At 38.5% G+C, this 23,857-nt stretch overlaps 1 long non-coding RNA gene across 2 annotated transcripts in view; it reads left to right on the top strand.

Annotated features, from left to right (window-relative positions):
• LOC110137666 (uncharacterized) overlaps positions 1-16,007 on the top strand; it is a 133,887-nt gene extending 117,880 nt beyond the window's left edge. The window contains exon 6 of one of the 2 annotated variants that reach the window (XR_011490417.1): positions 15,749-16,007. This is a non-coding gene — a long non-coding RNA (uncharacterized lncRNA). The remainder of the gene's footprint in view (positions 1-15,748) is intronic. The other variant, XR_011490415.1, reaches the window with a different exon arrangement.
• Positions 16,008-23,857: the final 7,850 nt, after the last annotated feature.

The following is a 23,857-nucleotide window of genomic DNA, read 5'->3' as shown; positions in this document are numbered from 1 at the left end:
CTTCCCAATGAGCTAACACTGGGCAAGGGATCACTGGTATTGATCCTTCTGTTTAATAGGTGTGGATGCTAAAGCTTAGAAGGATGAAGTACTTGATTAAAGTAAGTAGAATGTGTGTTCAAATTCATTCAGTCTCTCTGCAAAGCACTATTTGCACATGGCTCTTTTGAGGTTTCTTTCTTCCTTCAAGGTTGCCTTGAGGTTGTTTGAACCTGATCCAGGGCTGTGTTATGGGCAGGGGAGAGGAAGGGGGTGAAGAGCATTTGTACCCTGTGTGTTGTCTTGACCACCTCTTTTAAGGGGAGGACCTAGACTTGGGGTGTGCCTGTTTCACCAGTTTGTATGGGAAACAGAGTAGCTCTGTGTCCATGAGAATATGTAACTTAGACAATGAAAGAGGCAGGTAGAATGAAGCCTCTGGTGAACACAGTCTCAGCAGGGGTGACCTTGTTCCCAGGGGATGAAAATAAGTTCTTGGTGGATCAAGAAAATCTCGGGTGTTACAGGTTTGTGGTCCTATAAAACCAGCTATAGTGTATCTGAGGTATTAAAATCTTGTGAGGAGGGGACGATAAGAAAAAAAAGTCTAAAGTTGGGTGTTAATGAACAAAAGGTTGAGAAATACACCTCTAGTGACAATTTCTTTTAGATGAGCATGATTCAAAAGACGTCACATACTGTTCAAAGATTGCAAATCTAATATTGGATCTGGTGCAGCCACTCATGGACTCAGAAAAGGCATTTAGTTTCTTAAAAGCAAACCACATTTAAAAAGACATTCTTAAGTAGAAAGAAAAGTACATACATACAGTGACTGGGATCTCTTAGCACCTCTTAGTAGGTTTGGTTCTGTTTGCTGTTAATTCTGAAAATGAAGAGTGTGTGTGTGTGTGTGTGTGTGTGTGTGTGTGTGTGTGTGAGACACAGAGAGAGACAGATAGACAAGACAGAGAGCAACTTTTCTGAGATAGAGGACTATGAAAACTTAGGTTCCGCTAGCATGAACTTCACTTGGTAACGAGATTAAGTGGAGTCTAGCATCTCTGGCAGATTGCATCAGTTCAGTTCAGCTCAGTTCAGTCACTTAGTCACATCCGATTCTTTGCGACCCCAGGAACCACAGCATGCCAGGCCTCCCTGTCCCTCACCAACTCTCAGAGTTTACCCAAACTCATGTCCATCGGGTTGGTGATGTCATCCAGTCTCATCTCATCCTCTGTCGTCCCCTTCTCCTCCTGCCCCCATTCCCTCCCAGCATCAGGGTCTTTTCCAATGAGTCAACTCTTCGCATGAGGTGGCCAAAGTATTGGAGTTTCAGCTTCAGCATCAGTCCTTCCAATGAACACCCAGGACTGATCTCCTTTAGGATGGACTGGTTGGATCTCCTTGCAGTCCAAGGGACTCTCAAGAGTCTTCTCCAACATCACAGTTCAAAAGCATCAATTTTTCGGTGCTCAACTTTCTTCACAGTCCAACTCTCACTAGCTACAAATGAAGCAAGTCATTAGAGACCATGATTTCCTAGCTCTGGAAAACATAACAAGCCCCAATATTTACTGTCATCTATCACATTAGCAAAATGTACCAGTCAAAATTAATCACAGCTGCTGGAAAGAAGATAATTAACATGTCTCATATTATTCATCCTCTCAGCTCGTGGAGAGCTGATAATGGGGTCTCTGTGTGCTACTTGACTGTTTGCATGTAATTTGAATTCTAATCAGAAAATGCTGAAGGATTCCTGAAACAGTAGATGGCATAATGTACTAGCCTGAGCTTATTGACACAAGATCTAGTGTTTCTTCCTAAATAATCAGTTTCCAAGAAATATTAGATAATAAAATAGATACTGTCTATATAAGCATACTCCCTTGTGGCTCAGACAATAAAAAATCTGCCCACAATGTGGGAGACCCAGGTTCAATCCCTGGGTCAGGAAGATCCTTTGGAGAAGAAAACGACAATCCACTCCAGTATTCTTGCCTAGAGGACTCCATGGATAGAGGAGCCTGTTGGGCTACAGTCTATGGGGTCACAAAGAGTCAGACAACTGAGTGACCATACTTTCACATAAGCATATTTACTGAAATAAAATTATCATGAAAATTGGTCCTTCAAACACCTTAACATTGGTAGGTGTGGTTTCAGAGAGAAGACAGTCCATAATGTAACGTAATGAAGATCATAATAATCTGGATTTTTATGAGGTTATTTTGTTTTTTATGCAATCTTGGATGTAGATTATTATTGTAAGCAATGCAAACTAGTAGGCCTATATTTATCACTCTTCAGTTTGCAGATTAATGGTTACTGTGTTTCATACTTCTCAGGTGATTGAATCATCACATTCTAGGCAGTTAACACTAATTTTATTTAATTATTTTAGAGCAGTTTTAGGTTCACAGAAAAATTGAGAGGAACATATAGAGATTTCCTAGTATACTCCAAGTATACTCCTTGCACGCCCATGCATAGTCTCCCCCATTATCAACCTCCTCCCCCATAGTGGTGCATTTGTTGCAATTGATAAACCTGCACTGACGTATCTTAACTGCCCAGAGTCTGTAGTTTACACTACAATTCACTGTTGGTATTATACATTCTATGGATTTGGACAAATGTACAATGACATGTGTCATTATACTATCATACAGGGTGTTTTCACTGTTCTAAAACCCCTCTGTTCTCTGCCTACTCATCCTCCCTTCTTCCCCCAATTCCTAGAATCTTAACCTTACTGTCTCCATAGTTTTATCTTTTCCAAAATGCCATATAGTTGGATTCACACAATATAAAGCCTTTTAAGATTAGCTTCTTTCACTTAGTAATCAACTCTTAGGATTGCTCCATGTCTTTTCATGGCTTGATAGCTCATTTCTTTTTAGCACTGAATAATGTTCCATTGTCTGGGTGTACCACAGTTTACCTACTGAAGAACATCTTGGTTGCTTCCAAGTTTTGGCAGTGATGAATAAAGCAGCTGTAAATATCTGTGTGCAGGATTTTGTAAGGATATACGTTTTCACTAATAATACTTTTAATCCCTAGCCTTTCTTCTTGGCAGCCCTACTTCATGCATTTTGCAATTGCATTTTTGGACAACTGCATTGTTGAGAAGTTTGCAAAATGACCGAAATATGTATACATTAAAAACTATTCTTTCTTTCTTTATTTATTAGACTCCTATTTTAGATTCCTGAATTTATTTATTGTAGATTCCTAAAGTAAGCATCTCAAGAGCTTATTTTAAAACATATACTATATATATTATATACATTAAAATAACATATTAGGGGTTGACAAGTGTTGTGAAGAATAATGTCAGGGGAATAGAAAGAGGTGGTGATGATAACGTTATTTTATGTAGGGTGATCTGAGAATATCTTTCTAAGACATTTGAGCAGAGAACTGGACTGAGAACATTCCAGGCCCAGGGATTAGCAAGTGCAAACGCCTCGGGGTACAGGGAGAAGAGAATGATGAGTTCAAAGAAGAGCAAGGAGATCCCAGTGTCTGGAGCAGATGGAAGAGTGATGGTTTTGCTGGTGGTGTTAGAGCAGTAGAAAACGGTAGGAGGAAGGTTAATTAGGCTTCTCGTTGAGGTACTCGTGGGTCTCACTGTCCAAAGTAAAGATTTGGGGTTTTCTCCTTGAGTGCTACTGAAATCGCTGGAGAATTCTGAAGAGTGACATAATCGGACACATTTTTAAAAGAATATTCTGGCGTGTGTGTGTGTGTGTGTGTGTGTGTGTTGGGGAAATGATGGTGATGAAGAGGTAGAGGCTGCATGGCCAGCTAAGAGTCTATTGCAATCATGCAGGCACAGTGTGACAATAGCTTGGTCAGGTCGTGGCAAAGAAACTGATGACCAGACTGACTGCTGCATGGCATGTGGGTGCTGACAGAAGAGCAGAGTTCAGGAAGACTCGAGGATTGGAGTCTGAATTTATGGCGCATGGACCACGTTCTTGATGGTTACTGTGGGCACTCAGAGGTGGGAGAGGGACAGTGCTCTAACCTGGAGTGATCATGAGGACTTTGGGAAAACATGGTGGGGTTTGAACTGGATATTGAGGGAGGTACGGAGTTTGTTTAAAGCCAAGAGGAAAGGGGCAGGAATTTAAGGCTAGTGAAACAGGGCCTGAAACAGGGAGGGGAAAGTGCAGAACTTGGAAAAGGCAATGGTGTTTCCTGCGATGAAGAAAATTGGGAAGGAATAGCTTTTGAAAGACTGTTAAGAATTCATTTTGGACATATCGGTTTTGTAATGTCTTATTAAACATCTCAACTATTATGAGTCCTTTCATATTTCATACTCTTTTTATGTATAATAGTTCTTTGTCAGAAGCAATAAACCAAGAACAGATAGTGTTGTACTCAAAGTACTTTATAATCTCTTTGTCTTTATCTTCTTTAGTTATGATTCACATGTAGATGATGTCACCAATTCCAGATCCCATTAGGAGGTTTTTAAAAACACACTTTCCTCTCTCACAGTGATTTAGTTGACAATAATTATTTTATTCCATGTTGAACTTTTAAACTGCCTAGTTGTTTTTCAGAATTATCATTACCTCCAATGTTTAGAAAACTTTGTGTAATATTTATCATTTTTTCTTAGAGTTCTGGTTCATTATGTTTTCTTTTAATGTGATTTAGTTTTTGTTTTCCATGAAAATTTATGTTACTTCATTAAAACCATGAAGCACTTTTAACAGCATTCACTTCTTACTTGTGGAGACCGTTACAGAGGGCCTTCCCGTTGCTCTCAGGTGATCTAGATACTGGAATGGAGATCGGCTTTGGATGAAGAATACTTTTTCTAAAACAGTGACAACAAAAAACAGATAATAAATTTTGTCCACCTGAGGAAGTCCTACATATGGATTCCTATAAGTAGGAATTTAACATTGAAGATAAAACTAAGTTATGATTTTTCTACTTCTAGCTGTGTAGCCTAGAACAAGTTAAATGACTTAACACTTTGGACTCTAAAGCCTGTCTTGTAAAAATAAATAAATAAATAAAGCCTGTCTTGTCTGCTGAACAATAAAGGTAATAATGGAACCAAATTCCTAAATTTGTATGAGATTTAAAGGAGATAATCCACATGAAGAGACTCACACATAGTAAATGCTTAGTAAATTATTACTATAATCATCACCACCAAAGATAAAATACCATATCAAATGTGCTTTTAGCATTTACTCCTTGCAAACCATTGATGCAGTGTCTAATGGAAATAAAGATGGAAAATATATTTAGTTTCCTCCAAAAATTTATACTCTAGTTGCCGAAATAAGAGTACTATTTTCAAGAAGAATATGATAATAAAAATATTAAAATGTAGTTCAGTAAAGATAAAACTTATGGCAAAATGGCACAAGATTTATGGCCCATGGATTTCATTGATAATAGTGGTTGAGGGCATTCAGGTGAGAGAGATGGCTTTCTAGCCTGGGGTGATCATGAAGCACTTTGGGAAAACACAGTGGTATTTGAACTGGATATTAAGGGAGAAACAGGATTTATTTAAACCCAAGAGAAAAGGGACAGACATTTCATACAGGTGAAATTTAACAGGGAAAAGTGCAAACTGAGAAGAGTCAAGTATGTTTATAGAAACAGTGTTCATAATATAGAGAGCTATGATTTATATCAAAGTAAAGTAGACTTTTCTGATGAGCTCTTTTTTAAAGTTCTATTGACAAAATAAAGTATAAAAAACTAGAAAGATACGTGAATAGATGTATGACATAAATAAGAATTAAAATTTCCCTTGCTAAAGACAAAAAGTTTCAAAATTGTCAGTAAAGAGTGATTCTAAGTACTCCTTATTAAATCTTTTATTTATTTTTCTAAAGGTATAAACATTATGCCTGGGTTTTCAAGACAACTAGACAACCATTTGAGAGTAGAAAAAGTCTGTGCTTGCTGATAAAAATCTTTAAATTTAAGGTCTTTGGCTTTACTACAAGTTTCAGATCTTTATTTTGGAACTCAAAAGCCAAGACTTTGGCCATTTCCTTTTTGGGCTCTGTTTTCTTGAGCTATTATTTGCTGCTGACAGAACAGGAGAGGGACATAGAAATGCAAGTAAAATGTATTTTTAAAAATTGAGATATAATTGACACATAATATTATATTAGTTTTATGTATACAACATAAATATTTGATATTTGTTTATATTGTGAAATGATCAGCATAATGTGTTTGGTTAACATCCATCACCACATGTAGTAACAAAATTTATTTTTCTTATGAAGAGATCTTAGAACGTTAACTCTCTTAACAACATTCAAATATGCTGTACAGTATTATTGTTATTATTGTTAACTAGTCACCATGCTGTACATTACATATCCGGGACTTATAACTGGAAGTTTATACCTTTGACCCCTTCACCCATTTCATCCATTCGTAATACCCACAAATTAAAAATCTTGGTTAATATCTCACATATTATTTTTTTGCTACAAATGCTACCTAGTAATGAAGGTCAGATCAACTAAAATATAAAAATAATAACATAAGAAAATAATTGGTTATATTTAATGCAAGCACTAAATTTCCATATTTTGAATATGTAAAATTAGGTGCATATATTTTAATGATTAGAAATTTTATGCAATGGATCACATGTTTAAGGACTAACACTTTGTTTTTTATTTTTATTACTTTTATTGAAGTATAATTGACACTATTATGTTAACTTCAGGTGAATAACATAGTGATTCTACATTTATATATCTTAAAAATTGATCACAATGTCTAGTAACTATCTGTTACCATACAAAGTTATTACAATATTACTGACTATAATTCAATGCTGTACATTACATCTCAATGACTAATTTATTTTATAGCTGAAAGTTTATGCTTAATCTCTTCACCTGTTTCACCCAATTCCCCACACTCCCAGCCCTCTGGCAACCCCCAGTTTGCTTTCTGTATCTGAGTCTGTTTCTGTTATGTTTTTTCTTTTGCTTTTTAGACTCTACATATAAATATTGTATGACATTTGTACAGTATTTGTCTTTGATGACTTATTTCACTTGGCATAAACCCTCTAGATTCATGTCTCAAATGGCAAGATTTCATTCTTTTTTTGTGGCTGGGTAATATTCCATTGTATGTATATATACCACATCTTCTTTATCTGCTTTAAACATTTAAGTCACTTCCATATCTTGGCAAGGAAATTGCAACCCACTCCAGTATTCTTGCCTAGAGAATCCTGTGGACAGAGGAGCCTGGTAGGCTGCTGTCCATAGGGTTGCATAGAGTTGGACACAACTGAAGCAACTTAGCATGCATGCATGCATTGGAGAAGGAAATGGCAACCCACGCCAGTATTCTTGCCTGGAGAATCCCAGGGACAGAGGAGCCTGGTGGGCTGCTGTCTATGGGGTTGCACAGAGTCAGACGTGACTGGAGTGACTTAGCAGCAGCAGCAGCATATCTTGGCTATTGTAAATAGTTCTGCAGTGAACATAAGAGTACATTTATCTTTTCAAATTAGTCTTTTTCTTTTCTTTGGATAAATACCTGGAAATGGAATTACTAGATCATCTAGCAATTCTGTTTTTAATTTTTTAAGGAATCACCATACTTTTTTCCCTAGAGGCTGCACCAACTTACATTCCCACCAGCAGGACATGAGAATTCCCTTTTAATCTACATCCTCATCAACACCTGTTATTTGCTGTCTATTTGATAATAGCCATTCTGTCAGGTATAAAGTGATATATCATTTTGGTTTTGATTTGTATTTCCCTGATGATTAGTGATTGTGAGCATCTTTTCATGTGCTTTTGACCATCTGCATATCTTCTTTGGAAAAACATCTATTCAGATGCTCTGTTCACTTTTCTTAATATTGAGTTGTATAAGTTCTTTATATATTTTGGTTATCAACATCATTTCCCTTTAAGAAGTTGCCTTTTTATTTCATTGATGGTTTCCTTCATGGTGCAGAAGCTTTTTGCTTTGATGTAGTCCATTTTTTAAATATTTGCTTTTGCTTCCTTTGACAGAGGAGACAGACCCAAACAAAATATTTCCAAGACTGATGTCAAAGACCATACTGCCAATGTTTACTTCTAGGAGTTTTATGGTTTGGGTCTTAAAATTAAGGTTTTAGGTCTGTCTAGTCAAAGCTTTGGTTTTTCCAATAGTCGTGTGTAGATATCAGAGTTGGACTGTAAAGAAAGCTGAGCACCAGAGAACTGATGCTTTTGAGCTGTGGTGTTGGAGAAGATTCCTGAGAGTCCCTTGGACAGCAAGGAGATCCAACCAGTCCATCCTAAAGGAAATCAGTCCTGGATATTCATTGGAACGACTGATGTTGAACCTGAAACTCCAATACTTTGGCCACCTCATGTGAAGAGTTGACTCATTTGAAAAGACCTTGATTCTGGGAAAAATCGAAGGTGGGAGGAGAAGGGCATGACAGAGGATGAGATGGTTGGATGGCATCACCACTCAATGGACATGGGTTTGAGTAAACTCCGGGAGTTGGTGATGGACAGGGAGGCCTGGCGTGCTGCAGTCCATTGGGTTGTAAAGAGTCAGATACCACTGAGTGACTGAACTGAACTGAATCTATTTTTAGTTTATTTTTATATGTAATGTAAGAAAGTGGTCCAGTTTAATTCTTTTGCTTGTAGCTTTTCAGTTTTCCCATTGTTATTTGTTGTTGTTGTTAGTTAGTCACTAAGTTGTGTCCAACTCTTTTGCGACACTGTGAACCATATCATGTCAGGCTCCTCTGTCCATGGGATTTCCCAGGCAAGAATATTGGAGTTGGTTGCATTTCCTTCTCCAGGGGATCTTCCCAACCTAGGGATTGAATCTATATTTCCTGCTTGGCAAACAATTTCTTTACCACTGAGCCACCAAGGAAGCTCTTGTCATACATTAGTTGACCATATATGCATGGTTTTTATTTCTGGGCTCCTTATTCTGTTTCCATTGATCTGTGTATTGTATCTGTTTTTCTGCCAGTATCATATAGTTTTGATTACTATAACTTTGCAGTATAGTTTGAAATTAGGGAGCATGAGAACTCAGCTTTCTTCTTCTTTCTTAAAATTTCTTTTTCTGTTCAGAGTCTGTTTTCAATCAATTCCATGAAAGATACCATTGGTGTTTTGAAAGGTATGGCATTGAATCTGTAGATTGCTTGGAGGTAGTATGGACATTTTAATGATATTAATGCTTCTAATTCACTAAGACAGTATATTTTTCCATTTGTTTTGGTTGTTTTCACTTTCTTTTGTCAATATTTTATAGTTTCCAGAGTATAGCTGTTCACCTTCTTGGTTCAGTTTATTCCTAAGTATTTTTTTCTTTTTTATACAGTTGTACACGGGACTTTCTTAATTTCTCTTTCTGATAGCTTGTTCAGTTCAGTTCAGTTCAGTTCAGTTGCCCATTTGTGTTCAACTCTTTGCAACCCCATGGACTGCAGCACACCAGGTCTCCCTGTCCATCACCAACTTCCAGAGTTTACTCAAACTCATGTCCATTGAGCGGTGATGCCATCCAACCATCTCATCCTCTGTCATCCCCTTCTCCTCCCACCTTCAATCTTTCCCAGCATAAGGGTCTTTTCCAGTGAGTCAATTATTCACATCAGGTAGCGAAAGTATTGGAGTTTCAACTTCAGCATCAGTCCTTTCAATGAATATTCAGGGCTGATTTCCTTTAGGATGTACTGGGTGGAGCTCCTTGTAGTCCAAGGGACTCTCAAGAGTCTTCTCCAACACCACAGTTCAAAAGCATCAATTTTTTGGCTGTCAGCTTTCTTTATAGTCCAACTCTGATATCTATACATGACTGCTTGAAAAACCATAGCTTTGACTAAATGGACCTTTGTTGGCAAAGTAATGTCTCTGCTTTTTAATATGTTGTCTAGGTTGGTCATAACTTTTCTTCCAAGGAGTAAGCATCTTTTAATTTCATGGCTGCAGTCACCATCTGCAGTGATTTTGGAGCCCCAAAATATAAAATCTGTCACTATTTCCACTGTTTCCCCATCTATTTGCCATGAAGTGATGGGACCAGATGTCATGATCTTAGTTTTCTGAATGTTGAGTTTTAAGCCAGTTTTCACTCTCCTCTTTCACTTTCATCAAGAGGCTCTTTAGTTCTTCTTCGCTTTCTGCCATAAGGGTGGTGTCATTTGCATATCTGAAGTTATTGATATTTCTCCCAGCAGTATTGATTCCAGCTGTGATTCATCCAGCCCAGCGTTTCTCATGATGTACTCTGCATATAAATTAAATAAGCTGGGTGACAGTATACAGCCTTGATGTCCTCCTTTCCTGATTTGGAACCAGTCTGTTGTTCCATATCCACTGTATAGAATTATAACAGGTTTATGTATATTTATTTTGATTCTGCCACTTTACTAATTTATTTATTAGTTCTAATAATATTATGATGGAGTCTTTGGGGGTTTTCTGTATATAGCATCATGTCATCTGCAGATTTACTTCTTCCTTTCCAATTTGAATGCCTTTTATTCCTTTCCTTTTCTGATTGCCGTGGCTAGGACTTCCAGTACAATATTTAATAAAAATGGAAATAGTGGGCATCCTCATCTCTTTCCTGATTTTAGAGGAGATGCTTTCAGCCTTTCACCACTGAATATGATGCTAGCTGTGGGTTTGTTGTATATAGGTTTTATTATGTTGATATATGTTCCTTCTATGCCTAATTTACTATGTGTTATTAACTTATTAAGAGTTTTTTTTAAAATCATGAATGGATGTTGAATTATATCAAATGGTTTTTCTGTACCTATTTATATAATCATGATTTTAATTATTCATTTTGTTAATATGGTGCATCACATTGTTTGATGTGCCTATATTGAATCATCCTTGCATCTATGGAATAAATATCACTTGATGGTGAATAATTCTTTCAACATGTTGTTGAATTTGGCATGCTAGTATTTTGTTGAGGATTTCTGAATTTATGTTCCTCAGGGATTTTCACCTGTAATTTTCATTTTTTTTTTTAACTTCTTGGATTTGGACAGCTGTTTTCTTCGCCAGGTTAGGAAGGTTTTCAGCCATTATATTTTCAGATGTTTTCTGTTGTTGTTTCTTTTTTTCTCTCCTTCTGGGACCCCTATCATGTGAATGTTAGCATGCTTGATGTTGTCCTAGAGGACCCTTAAATTAGCCTCATTTTTTGGATTATTTTTTTTTTTTTTGCTCTTCCAGTAGATTAATTTCCATTTCCCTATCTTCCAGATTGCTGATCTGTTCTTCTGCATCCTCTAACCTGCTGTTGATTTCCTGTAGTGTAGTTTTCATTTCACCTATTGTGTTCTTCAGTTCTGATTGGTTCTTTTTTGTATTTTCTGTCTCTTTGCTGAAGCTCTCACTGAGTTCATCCAGTCTTCTTCCAAGTTCAGTTAGAATCTTTATGAATATTTATTTCGACTCTTTACCTGGTAAATTTTATATTTCCATTTTGTTTAGTTCTTTTTCTGAAACTTTTGTCTTGTTTCTTTTGTTTGGAAGGTATTGTTTTTGTTTCCTCATTTTGCTTAACTCTTTGTGTTTGTTTCTATGTATTAGGCACATGAGGTATGTCTCCCAGCCTTTAAAGAGTAGCCTTATGTAGATGTTGTCCTGTGGGGCCCGGTGACACAGTCCCCTAGTCCTCAGAGCCAGCTGCTCCAGGTGTATCCCCAGTGTGGGCAGTGTGTGTCCTTTTGCTGTGGTTGGGCTGTGATTGCTGCAGGCATGCTGTTTGGCAGGGTTGGCCCTCAGGTCAGCTGGCAGAGAGGTCTGCATGTGATTGCTGTGAGCTTGTGGAAACGTGGGACTGGCCCCCACTGCGACTGGCTCTGAAGCCTTGCTATGGCTGTTGTGAACATGCTGTGGTTGAGGGCTGACCCTCTGGAGCAGCAGCTGCTTTGGAGGGGCCACTGATGCTGGCAGAGGACACTTGCTGGGCGGGGTGGGCTGGAAGCTGCTTTGGAGAGGCCCTCTGGATGGGTGTGTTGAGCAGGAAAGAACACCTCGGGAGAACACCTGGGCGGGAGCATTTGTTTAACCAAGATGATGGAAAGTAACAGAAATGGCATGTGCCAGTGCGAGGCCAGGCAGGTGGAAAGAGAGCAAAAGAAAATGGCACCCACCAGTGCCTCTGTCACGAAGAAAGTTTTATCAGATCCCTGCCACTCCAGCACACTCCCTAAATTAGTCAGTTGATCTCCTTGTCTGACCCAGGCAGTTTTCAAGTTGCTTCTTCTGTGCCAGGACACAGTGTGAGTCTGTGCAGACTCTTCAGGAGCAGAATCTTGGTTTTCCACAGCCCTGTGGCTCTCCCTGATATAAGTCCCACTGGTTTTCAAGGTCTGATGTTAAGGGGCTCATCTTCCCGGTGCAGATCCCCTGAGCTGGGGAGCCCCATGTGAAGCGTGGACCCCTTGTTCCTCAGGGGACATCCACGATTGTGACGTTCCCCGCCCCCACCCAACCTGTGGGCCACTGCATCGGGAGTGTGTGCTGTGACTAGACTGCATCTCTTCTCTTTCTACCCACCTCCATATGGCCTTTTCTTTATATCCTTAATTGTAGAAAATCGGTCCTGCTAGTCCTCAGGTTGTTCCCAGAGATAGTTCTTCTATGTGTGGTTGTGGTTCGTGGTGTCTGTGGGGGGAGGCGCACTCAGGGGCCTCCTACTCTGCCATCTTGAACCACCAGATGTGAAGACTGGCACTTTAAAAGGAGGACAAATGATTAACCTTTGACTGGCCTTTTATTTAGAAATGTATGAGGTTAGTAAATGATAAAAGGGCGTTTCTGGTTACGGTGACTGGAGACCATCATTTGCTTCACAAATAATTATATATTAATGTGTCAAACTCTTTGTCAGCCTTTCTGAAAGGTTGTAGGCACACAAGGGTAACTGAGAACTTACTGGAAGAGAAAGGTAAGTGAACACACAAATATATTACAGTTGGTAAGTGATGCAGTTCATCCTGAAAAAGAATCCAGGAGAAAAATAAAGCAGAGATTAATTATAAGGAGAAAAAGTGGCATTCAGTTATAGACATAAAAATATCAGGAGAGCTCTGGAACTGCCGAATGGGAACTGAGAAATATACGGAGAGGCAGCCAGTATGTGGGGCACAAGAATCCACCTTGGAATCAGAAATACCTGGGCTTGAATTGCTGCCTGGCTCCATCAGTTGTTAGGTTTATGACTTCAGGTTTCATCATCTAGGTTTATGATTTCAGTTTCATCATCTGAAAAATGCGATTCAGGTCACCCCCTTTTCAGAGTTATTGAGGATGAGTGGTAATAATCTCTTCCATCTTTAGTGCAGTAAGTGACAAAGAGGGTGCAGGGTACATGGTGGTTCTGAAGTGTGGTGGCCTTGCCCAGTGCTGGTCTGGAGTTCAGGTGGGACTCTCAGCTGGGGGAAGGAGATGATTGGTGATGCCACAGTAGGGGAGAGATCACTCCAGAGAAGTCTAGCAAGAAGAAAGCGTGATGATTGCTGAACATCCTCCTGTTTTCTGAATGGTTGCTCAGTTCCAAAAATTCAGATTACTCAGTTCAGTTTATCTGAATAATTTTCTTGCTTTGGGGAAGACAGGGAATTACTAAAGATAGTAATGTCTTTTGAAATTAAGTCTTTATGTTTTTTCCCTTAAAATATGCACATATCAATAACTGTTACATATTGCATACCAAGAACTCTAACTTGTCCATCTTTAGGATGATGACTGTGACCATCCTTACAATATAATTTAATGATGACAGTATTTCGTTTGTGATCTACTTTAAAAATCAGTCATTATTTAGTCACAGAAGAGTCTCCTCAATTTCAGTGGCTGAGTTGTAAGCATGTGACTGACTGAAAGAGGTTGCAGTTTTGGTCTTTAATCGGCAAAATCTTGTTTGATTTATGGGAAAATCGGGTATTTCAGAGTCAGAATGTTCCTAGGTTTAGTTCTGGCTTGGTTTCTTGGTTCCTTGAGGGAATTTGGACAAGTTTCTAATCTCTCTGAACCTCAGTTTTCTCAAGCTTAAAATGTAGTTAATAATAACTTCATTGCACATTTATTGTAAGACTAAAATGAGATGAGAAATGCGAAATGACCATCACAGTGCCTGGCACCTAGTAGTGTCCAAGTTCTTTCCCTGGACACAGCACCTCCGCAGCTCTTTTGTTTCCTCTTCTCAAAGAATAAGTATCCATGTCACTTTTCACCAATTCTTTGAGTTAATAATAACATTCATTTGTTATTACTCTGGAAACAAACTGCCACACTAAGACACAGAATTTGAGCTAGCTCTTACAGTCCAATTTTAGGTTTAGTTGCTTTGGAGGCAACTTGCGTGAGTCACTGAAGGGCTGGGGTGCTAACAGACAGCCTTACAGCTTAATAGCAGACTGTATTTACCTTGACTGTCTTTTATTATCCCTCTTACTAGCAGAGGTCGGTGAGAAAGAACTCAGTTACTGCTGCTGCCAGAAAAACACATCCAAGTGTCTAATAATATAGCTAAATGCATTATTAATTAGAAGCAACAAGACAAGCTATAATCCTGTCAAGAAGTCAAATGATCCAGTAGGTTTTCCCACCTCCTAGGGAAACCCTCTGTCTGTATACCATTCCTTTTAAAGAATAAGTTTCAAGCTAAGTATGTTTATAGATCTGGCAGGTTCTTTTCTTGTATTGAAAAGTTTCCTTTCCTTTTTAAGAGTGGAAGCTCTCTAATGAAGGGTGTTTATCACTGTTAGTGCTGCTTATTTACTGTCATTGCACTTCTGCATGCAGCTTATTTCTTCATTTCCCCCTACGCCTTTCTGGCATTTGCCATCTGAGACCGCTGCTCCCCTGCGTTTACAACACTGCTTCTCTTGTTTTACCTTAGTGTGTTTCATTTAATTTTTCTTTTGTATTCCATCTGCAGCTTTCCTCCATTTATGTTCTCACATGCCATTACTCTCTAAAACCCCACACTCTGTCTGAATAACACCCCTTTTAGGCTCACGGTGACCTGCCAGTCACAGTGGTCTGGGCGTCTGATCCATCAACTCACTTCACGCTGCACCTCTGTGGGGCAGTTCCAGTTACTACCTGCTACTGGATTTTTGTTTTCATGTTAGGACCCCACCACTCAACCTCGGGCCCATGTGCTCTTTGGCTCTCACCACTCTCCTTCCCTATACATGAGGGATAAAAATGCATAGTGGTAGGATTGTTTTGAGGCTCAAGTAAAATAATGGATATCAATATTTTTCATGAACTCTGAAGACTTCACTGATTATTGAAAAGGAGTTATTCTTTCTAAGCCATTCTGCCCATAAAGTGTTCAAATTTGAAAATACCACTGGTCAAATCCTTTTAGTAAACACATCTCTTTGTAGTTAGGTAAATGATCTAACCCCCTAAGTGACTGGTTCCTAGTTTTAAGCAAAACCATAGGACAAAGTGACTGTTATAGGCGCCAGATGTTGGGTGGTGTCTTCAGAAAGTGGCAGATGCTGCTGCATGTCTGGCTGACAGGTTTTTTTTTTTTTTTTAATGACTGCAGATGAGAAAGATACTGCTTGTTAAAATAGATAAAATACACTCATGATTTCCTACTTTATTTTCTCTAAGTTAGTCAGCTGTAGAGCCTAGATTCCTTCAGCACTTTCTTTCTTTGGTTTTTGTTGCTTCTAAAGACATTTTTCACTATTTGCCTACGCCTGTTCCTCTAGGCTTTCAAACTGAAGATGCAGCTGCCACTACTGACTGGCCATGGCTGTGGTCCTGCACCTGGGTCTCCTGCTCATTATCCACCCAGGACAGTGGTGAGAGCATGGGATGCCGCACTGTGAGTACCGTGACCTCCAGCCTCTTGCCAGGCTGACAGCTTAGCTCCTCTTCAGTCTCCTGCCTTTGTTTTCATGAATATATGCTGACTACTCAGTATGTGTGTTTCAGTTCCTGGCTTAAACATTGTATTTGCAAACTGAAGAGAGGAGGTTTCTTCTTATTATTGGAACTTTGGCATCATTTTATCAATCAGTTGCCCGGTAATTCTTCTTTCTAGAAGAGACCTAAGCCTCAGTGATGTTTTAAACCCACCTGTGTGAGTTTGTTAGTAGCAGTGCCTAGTGATGGCTATGACATTGTGACAGTGATCTTCCATGTTAAAACTGTCTGTGTAGGTAATGGCACTTTATGCTTGAATGAGTATTTTAATATATTTATTGTGCACTTACTTGCCATTTAGCTTATTTGTGGGAGTCTGTACTTATTGTGGTTATGGTATTGGTTAGAAAAATCTTGATTCTAGTCAAGAGGCACTGAAAAAGTTATTTAATTTCTCAAAACTTTGGAGTCAGCTTCAATGAGGGTTGTTAGGACGGAGGAGCACATGAACTGTATAGAGAAGATTCCCTGACCTTTCTCCAGCTGTCCCTGTCCTACCTCTATCATATTATTTTCTTTCCCTTTCTTTGTAGCATGTGTCATAATCTGATGTCATATTCTTTATTCGGTAACAGTTTAAGACAATGCAAGCTCCATGCAGGTAGCCATGTGCTGCTTGGCTTGTTGGTGAATCTCAGGTTCTCTCCTGAGAACCACGTTGACAATTTGACAGGTGCTCTTTACCTGTTGAATGAATGACTAATGTAACCAAACACATGGCACAATATCTGCAATATCCACAGAGTAACTCAATAAATGATCATTATCATTACTGTAAATATCATGATGAGCTTACAGTGAGAATTTAGGACTCATTTGTCTGTTATTTTTTTCTCTAAGGTTTATGTGAGTGCTTTGGGTTTCTACCCTCTGTTTCCCTGTTAAACAATCTCTGCTTAGGGACTCAGCCATACTAACAACACCCAGATCTGCATTTCTGCCTCCCTCTCGATTCCCAGGTGTGGCTTGTGGGCACTCATTCAGCAGGTCTCTCAGTCCTTCTCACCTTTCCCAGTCTGCCTCTCTCTGTTCATGGCACTGTACCAGCCCTGATGCTCAAATTAGGATCTTCAGATCAGCCTTGATCTTGCCCTGATTGCCCTTGTCTAACCAGTTCACAGTTTTTCCCTCAAAAACATCTCTTTTCCTCACTTGCCAAGCTCTGACTACATTGCCTCTCATCTGGACTTTGAAGGCAGTTTCATAATATGATTAAATTTTATTGAACACACTGTCAAGACTTGATATACATTTAAACATAGTGAAGCCCATGAGGTAAATTAAAGTGAAGTGAAAGTTACTCAGTCGTGTCCAACTCTTTGTGATTCCATGGACTGCAGCCTGCCAGGCTCTTCCGTCCATGGGATTTCCCCAGCAAGAATACTAAAGTGGATTGCCATTTCCTTCTCCAGGTGATCTTCCTAAGACAGGGATTGAACCCGGGTCTCCTGCCTTGAAGGCAAATTCTTTACTGTCTGAATGCTCAGGGATGGGGTATATGTTATTAATGTTATTATCATTTTATAGATGCACAGAAAAAAGTTCATAGAGGTTAAGTAGTTTCTTAAATTCCCAAAGTTACTCACTGTTGAATTTGAGCTTAGATCTGATTTCAAAGCCTCCACCAGCTTTTATACCTTTCTCATTGCTGCTGAATTCCATCCTGAGCACTTGTTTCTGTCTACACTGCCTTTCCCCCTTCCTCTGAATGTTCCCTTAATCACTCTTCAAGAATCATCTTACACAGCATCTCTTCACCTCTTTCCAAATTCTCCAGGGTAGAAACAGATGTTTCTGCGGGGTTCCACAGCACTATGTCACGTGTCAACCTTGGCCATTATTTTGCATCTTAATTGTCAGCTTACATGTCCTTCAGAACAGAAACCTCATGTAATTAGTGTCCATATGTATAGTATTTGTACTCAGTAGGATCTGGATAGGTGTTTTGATTAAAGGAATGCTTCTATAAATACTATTTGTTGGGGAATATAATACTTGGTATTTTATTTTTATAGGAATGCTATTCATTTTTTTTCTATTAAAATGTGAAATTAACAGTTGGAAATAACTGCCTTTTTTCAATCATTCAACATCTCTTTATTCAGTGGGAAATAGTATTTCAAAATAGCCTGTACAGGCATATTTTTTTCTTGTATATTTTATTTTATTATTAACTTTTTTTTTTTTAACTGAGGTATAGTTGACATTCTTTACTAACTGAGCTATCTGGGAAGCTGGGGGCTCAGAGGGTAAAGCATCTGCCTGTGATGCGGGAGGCCCAGGTTTGATCCCTGGGTCAGGAAGATATCCTGGAGAAGGAAATGGCAACCCACTCCAGTATTCTTGCTTGGAGAATCCCGTGGACAGAGGAGCCTGGTGGGCTACAGTCCACAGGGTCACAGAGAGTCGGACACGACTGAGCGACTTCACTTTCTTTCTTTCTATAGTTGACATATGGAGAAGGGAATGGCAACCCACTCCAGGTTTCTTGTCTGGAGAATCCCACGGACAGAGGAGCCTGGTGGGCTACAGTCCATAGCATCACAGAGAGTCAGACACTACTGAAGCGATTTAGCACAGCACATAGCTGACTTATTATGTTGCTTTCAAGTGTACAGTATTAGGGATTCAAAATTTTAATACATTCCATTCCATTTGAAGTTATCATAAAGTATTGGCCATGTTCTCTATGCTGTTCAATATATTCTTATAGCTTATTTATTTTATATATAGTAGTTTGTACCTCTTAGGAAATGACAACCCGTTCAGTATTCTTGCCTGAAAAAAATCCCATGGACAGAGGAGCCGGGCAGGCTGCAGTCCAAAAGGTCACAAAGAGTCAGGCACACCTGAGCAACAGTACGGCACAGTTTGTACCTCTTAGTACTCGCTTTTTAAACTGACTCCCCTTCCCCTTTTGGTTAGCAACTCAAGGAGATTTTAATAAGAAATTCTTTTCCACTTGTCCTCCAAGTTCCCACTTGTGTTTGGTATGTGGTGACCTCTATTTATCCTGATATCTTTGTTCTCTTAGCCTTTTTTCCTGTTCGACCCTATATGCCTGGGCCTATTTTCTCAGAGTTTTGCTTTCTGCTGGTCAACAGGTAATATGTCAGCATTAGTGTTTCATTCTTCACTTAAAACTCGAAAGCAGATGCCGTTTTTAATCTTTTATGATCATGATGGAAATTTCAGGCCCTAGATATGGGAGGACTATTTTGGGGCTGTGGAATCTTACGACTTTCTTCAAATCACACCCTATTACGTGTTGGAAAGCTTTGTACATTTCTTTTCTGTAATCATCCTTCTAAAATTGGTTAAAACGTCTTCTGTAGTTGATGAAACTATGGTGTGACTGATATATTATAAACAGGGAAGTGTTCATCTCTGCCAAGATGCTTGAATATGAATTGTACAAATCTTTGTTGTCTTTTTTGGAGATGATAAGACTTTATTTTTTATGAGGAAACAATGAAGGCTTATCTTGTGTCTCCAAAATTTGAAAGTATATATCTAAAAATGGGAAAAAAATTATAAATACATCCATGTTCTTATATCAGAAATTGAATATATGTTTTAAATTTATTAACCTGAAAATACTGAGGATAAAACAAATGTGTAAAAATGCATGAACATATCCACATAGCCATTTAAGAAATACCATCAATTTTTGAATTATTTTAATAAAATAAAATATTAATATTTTTTTGAATTCTGAAAAAAACAAGCAAGATTTAAAATATTAAGTTAAAATGGTATGAAAACTATTTTAACTTTCAGTCACATGAAACATATACTTCCATATATTCTTGAACGGATGGCACTTTAAATTCTCTGTTCCTAAGTAAACAAGTTTAAAACTCCCTCAGCTGCTGTTAAACATGAAATAGTTCATTATCCACTTCCCCATGAAAATGTCAATTTTTGGAGGAATTACTTTTCAAAATGACCTCAAACTTGAAGGAAATGATGAATACAGCAGTAATCAGATGTATTAATGCATACTGCATGGGATCACTCCATCAGCTAGTTCCATTTCTTTATTTTATAGTTGAGGAAACTGAGGTCTGTTGGTACTAGAGGTGCAGAGACTTCAGATGCATGAACAGACACTAGCCCGGTGGCTTTGGCCAAAACTTTTTGTTTCTTGTTACCATGTAGCACTGGGTTTCCCCAGCATGAGGTGAACATGCTATGAGTGCTGGGCAGAGGGAGTGTATTTAGAAGGTAGTGTCAGCACATAACAGCCTTATCTTGTATTGGGATACAAGGGGGAAAATAAGTAGCAAACAATGTTTATTATTCTGTTTGTTAGTTACATTAGTGTCTGGCTGATTGAGTATAATTGCATGAGAAGGGATCAAGGAGTCCTGAAACCACATGTCTCAAGGGCATGGGTGTAAGACTTTTCTGACTTGTCCATAAATATATTCATTTGCCAGTGGTGAGCTGATGAGATTATTTGACACATGTGGAAGCATTTTTATTTTTCCTGGCTTCTTGTGCCTGGTGCAGTGGTTTAGCCACTCCATTGTGTCCGACTCTTCCGTGACCGCATGGACTGTAGTCAGCCAGGCTCCTCTGTCCATGGGGTTCTCCAGGCAAGAGGACTGGAGTGGTTAGCCATTTCTCTCTCCAGGGCATCTTCCTGACGCTGGGGTTGAACCCAGTCTCCTGCATTGCAGGTGGATTCTTTACTGTCTGAGCCACCAGGGAAGGGATCTATTGTGCCTAGGGATCATTATCAAGTTCACATATCTAAGACATAAATTTGAATTCTTATATTGGTATTTTTAAAAGAAATAAATTCAATTCAGTGGATTAGACAAAATAGGACTACTGAGGTAACACCTTCTATAAGCAACTGCTGCTGCTGCTAAGTTGCTTCAGTTGTGTCTGACTCTGGGCAACCCCATAGACGGCAGCCCACCAGGCTCCCCTGTCCCTGGGATTCTCCAGGCAAGAACACTGGAGTGGGTTGCCATTTCCTTCTCCAGTGCCTGAAACTGAAAAGTGAAAGTGAAGTCGCTCAGTCATGTCCTATTCTTAGCGACCCCATGGACTGCAGCCTACCAGGCTCCTCCATTCATGGGATTTTCCAGGCAAGAGTACTGGAGTGGGGTGCCATTGCCTTCTCCCTACAAGCAACTAAAGCCTCATTAATCAACTCTAAACTTTCAAAGAAAAAATTTTCTCTTGCACAGCTAAACCCCAAAGTTAGTAGAAGGAAAGAAAAAATAAAAATCAGAGCAGAAATAACTGAAAAAGAAATAAAGGAGATTATAGCAAAAATCAACAAGACTAAAATCTGGCTCTTTGAGAAGATAAATAAAATAGACAAACTATCAGCCCGAATCATCAAGAAAAAATGGGAGAAGAATCAAATCAATAAAGTTAGAAATGAAAATGGAGAAATCACAACAGACAACACAGAAATACAAAGGGTCATAAGAGGCTACTATCAGCAACTGTATGCCAATAAAATGGACAACTTGGAAGAAAGGGACAAATTCTTAGAAAAGTATAATCTTCCAAAACTGAACCAGGAAGAAATAGAAAATCTTAAACAGACTCACTACAAGCATGGAAATCTAAACTGTAATCAAAAATCTTTCAACAAACAGAAGCCCAGGACCAGATAGCTTCACAGGTAAATTCTACCAAAAATTTAAAGAAGAGCTAACACCTATCCTACTCGAACTCTTCCAGAAACTTGAAGAGGAAAGTCTCAAACTCATTCTATGAGGCCACCATCACTCTAATACCAAAACCAGATAAAGATGCCACAAAAAAGGAAAACTACAGGCCAATATCACTGATGAACATAGATGCAAAAATCCTCAACAAAATTCTAGCAAACAGAGTCCAACAACATATTAAAAATATCATACATCATGACCAAGTGGGCTTTATCCCAGGGATACAAGGATTCTTCAGTATCCACAAATTAATCACTGTGATACACCGTATTAACAAATTGAAAGATAAAACCATATTATTATCTCAATAGATGCAGAGAAAGCCTTTGACAAAATTCAACACCCATTTATGATAAAAGCTCTCCAGAAAGCAGGCATAGAAGGAACATACCTCAACACGATAAAAGCCATCTGTGATAAACCCACAGCAAACATCCTCAATGGCAAAAAATTGAAAGCATTTCCTCTAAAATCAGGAAAAAGACTAGGGTGCCCACTCTCACCACTACTATACAACATAGTTTTGGAAGTCCTAGGCACAGCAATCAGAGAAGAAAAAGAAATAAAAGGAATCCAGATAGGAAAAGAAGTAAAATTCTCACTGTTTGCAGATGACATAATCCTCCACATGGAAAACCCTAAAGACACCACCAGAAAATTACTAGAGCTAATCAGTGAATATAGTAAAGTTGCAGAATATAAAAATAATACATAGAAATCCCTTCCATTCCTATACACTAACAATGAGAAAACAGAAAGAGAAATTAAGGAAACAATCCCATTCACCATTGCAATGAAAAGAATAAAATAGTTAGGAATAAATTTACCTAAAGAAACAGAAGACCTAGATATACAAAACTATAAAACACTGATGAAAGAAATCAGAGATGACACAAATAGATGGAGAAATATACTATGTTCATGGATTGAAAGAATTGATACAGTGAAATTTAGTATACTACCCAAAACAATCTATAGATTCAATGCAATCCTTATCAAGCTACCAATGGTATTTTTCATAGAACTAGAACAAATGATTTCACAATTTCTATGGAAACACAAAAAACCTCGAATAGCCAAAGTGGTCTTGAGAAAGAAGAATGAAACTGGAGGAATCAACCTGCCTGATTTCAGACTATACTACAAAGCTACAGTCATCAAGACAGTATAGTACTGGCACAAAGCCAGAAATATAGATCAATGGGACAAAATAGAAAGCCCAGATATAAATCCATGTACCTATGGACACCATTTCTTTGACAAAGGAGGCAAAAATATACAATGGAGAAAAGACAATCTCTTTAACAAGTGGCGCTGGGAAAACTGGTGAAACACCTGTAAAAGCATGAAAATAGAACACTTTGTAGCACTATACACAAAAATAAACTCAAAATGGATTAAAGATCTAAATGTAAGACCAGAAACTATAAAATTCCTAGAAGAAAACATAGGCAAAACACTCTCTGACATAAATCAGAGCAAGATCCTCTATGACCCACCTCCCAGAGTGATGGAAATAAAAGCAAAAATAAACAAACGGGACCTAATTAAGTTTAAAAGCTTTTGCACAATGAAGGAAACTAAGCAAGGTGAAAAGACAGCATTCAGAATGGGAGAAAATAATAGCAAACAAAGCAACTAACAAAGAATTAATCTCCAAAATATACAAGCAGCTCATGCAGCTCAATACCAGAAAAATAAATGACTTAATCAAAAAATGGGCTGAAGATCTAAACAGACATTTCTCCAAAGACATACAGATGGCTAACAAACACATGAAGTATGCTCAACATCACTCATTATCAGAGAAATGCAGATCAAAATCACAATGAGGTATCGTCTCATGCCAGTCAGAATGGTTGCCATCAAAAAGTCTACAAGCAATAAATGCTGGAGAGGGTGTGGAGAAAAGGGAACCCTCTTACACTGTTGGTGGGAATGCAAACTAGTACAGCCGCTATGGAGAACAGTGTGGAGATTTCTTAAAAAACTGGAAATAGAAATTCCACATGACCCAACAATCCCACTGCTGGGCATACACATCAAGGAAACCAGAACTGAAAGAGACATGTGTACCCCAATGTTCATTGCAATACTGTTTACAATAGCTAGGACATGGAAGCAACCTAGATGTCCATTGGCCCACAAATGGATAAGAAAGTTGTGGTACATATATACAATGGAATATTACTC

Source organism: Odocoileus virginianus, chromosome 11, assembly GCF_023699985.2.
Source record: "Odocoileus virginianus isolate 20LAN1187 ecotype Illinois chromosome 11, Ovbor_1.2, whole genome shotgun sequence".
Taxonomy (NCBI): domain Eukaryota; kingdom Metazoa; phylum Chordata; class Mammalia; order Artiodactyla; family Cervidae; genus Odocoileus; species Odocoileus virginianus.
Note: the sequence above shows the minus strand (reverse complement) of the source record. Positions and strands in the feature narration are given on the sequence as shown.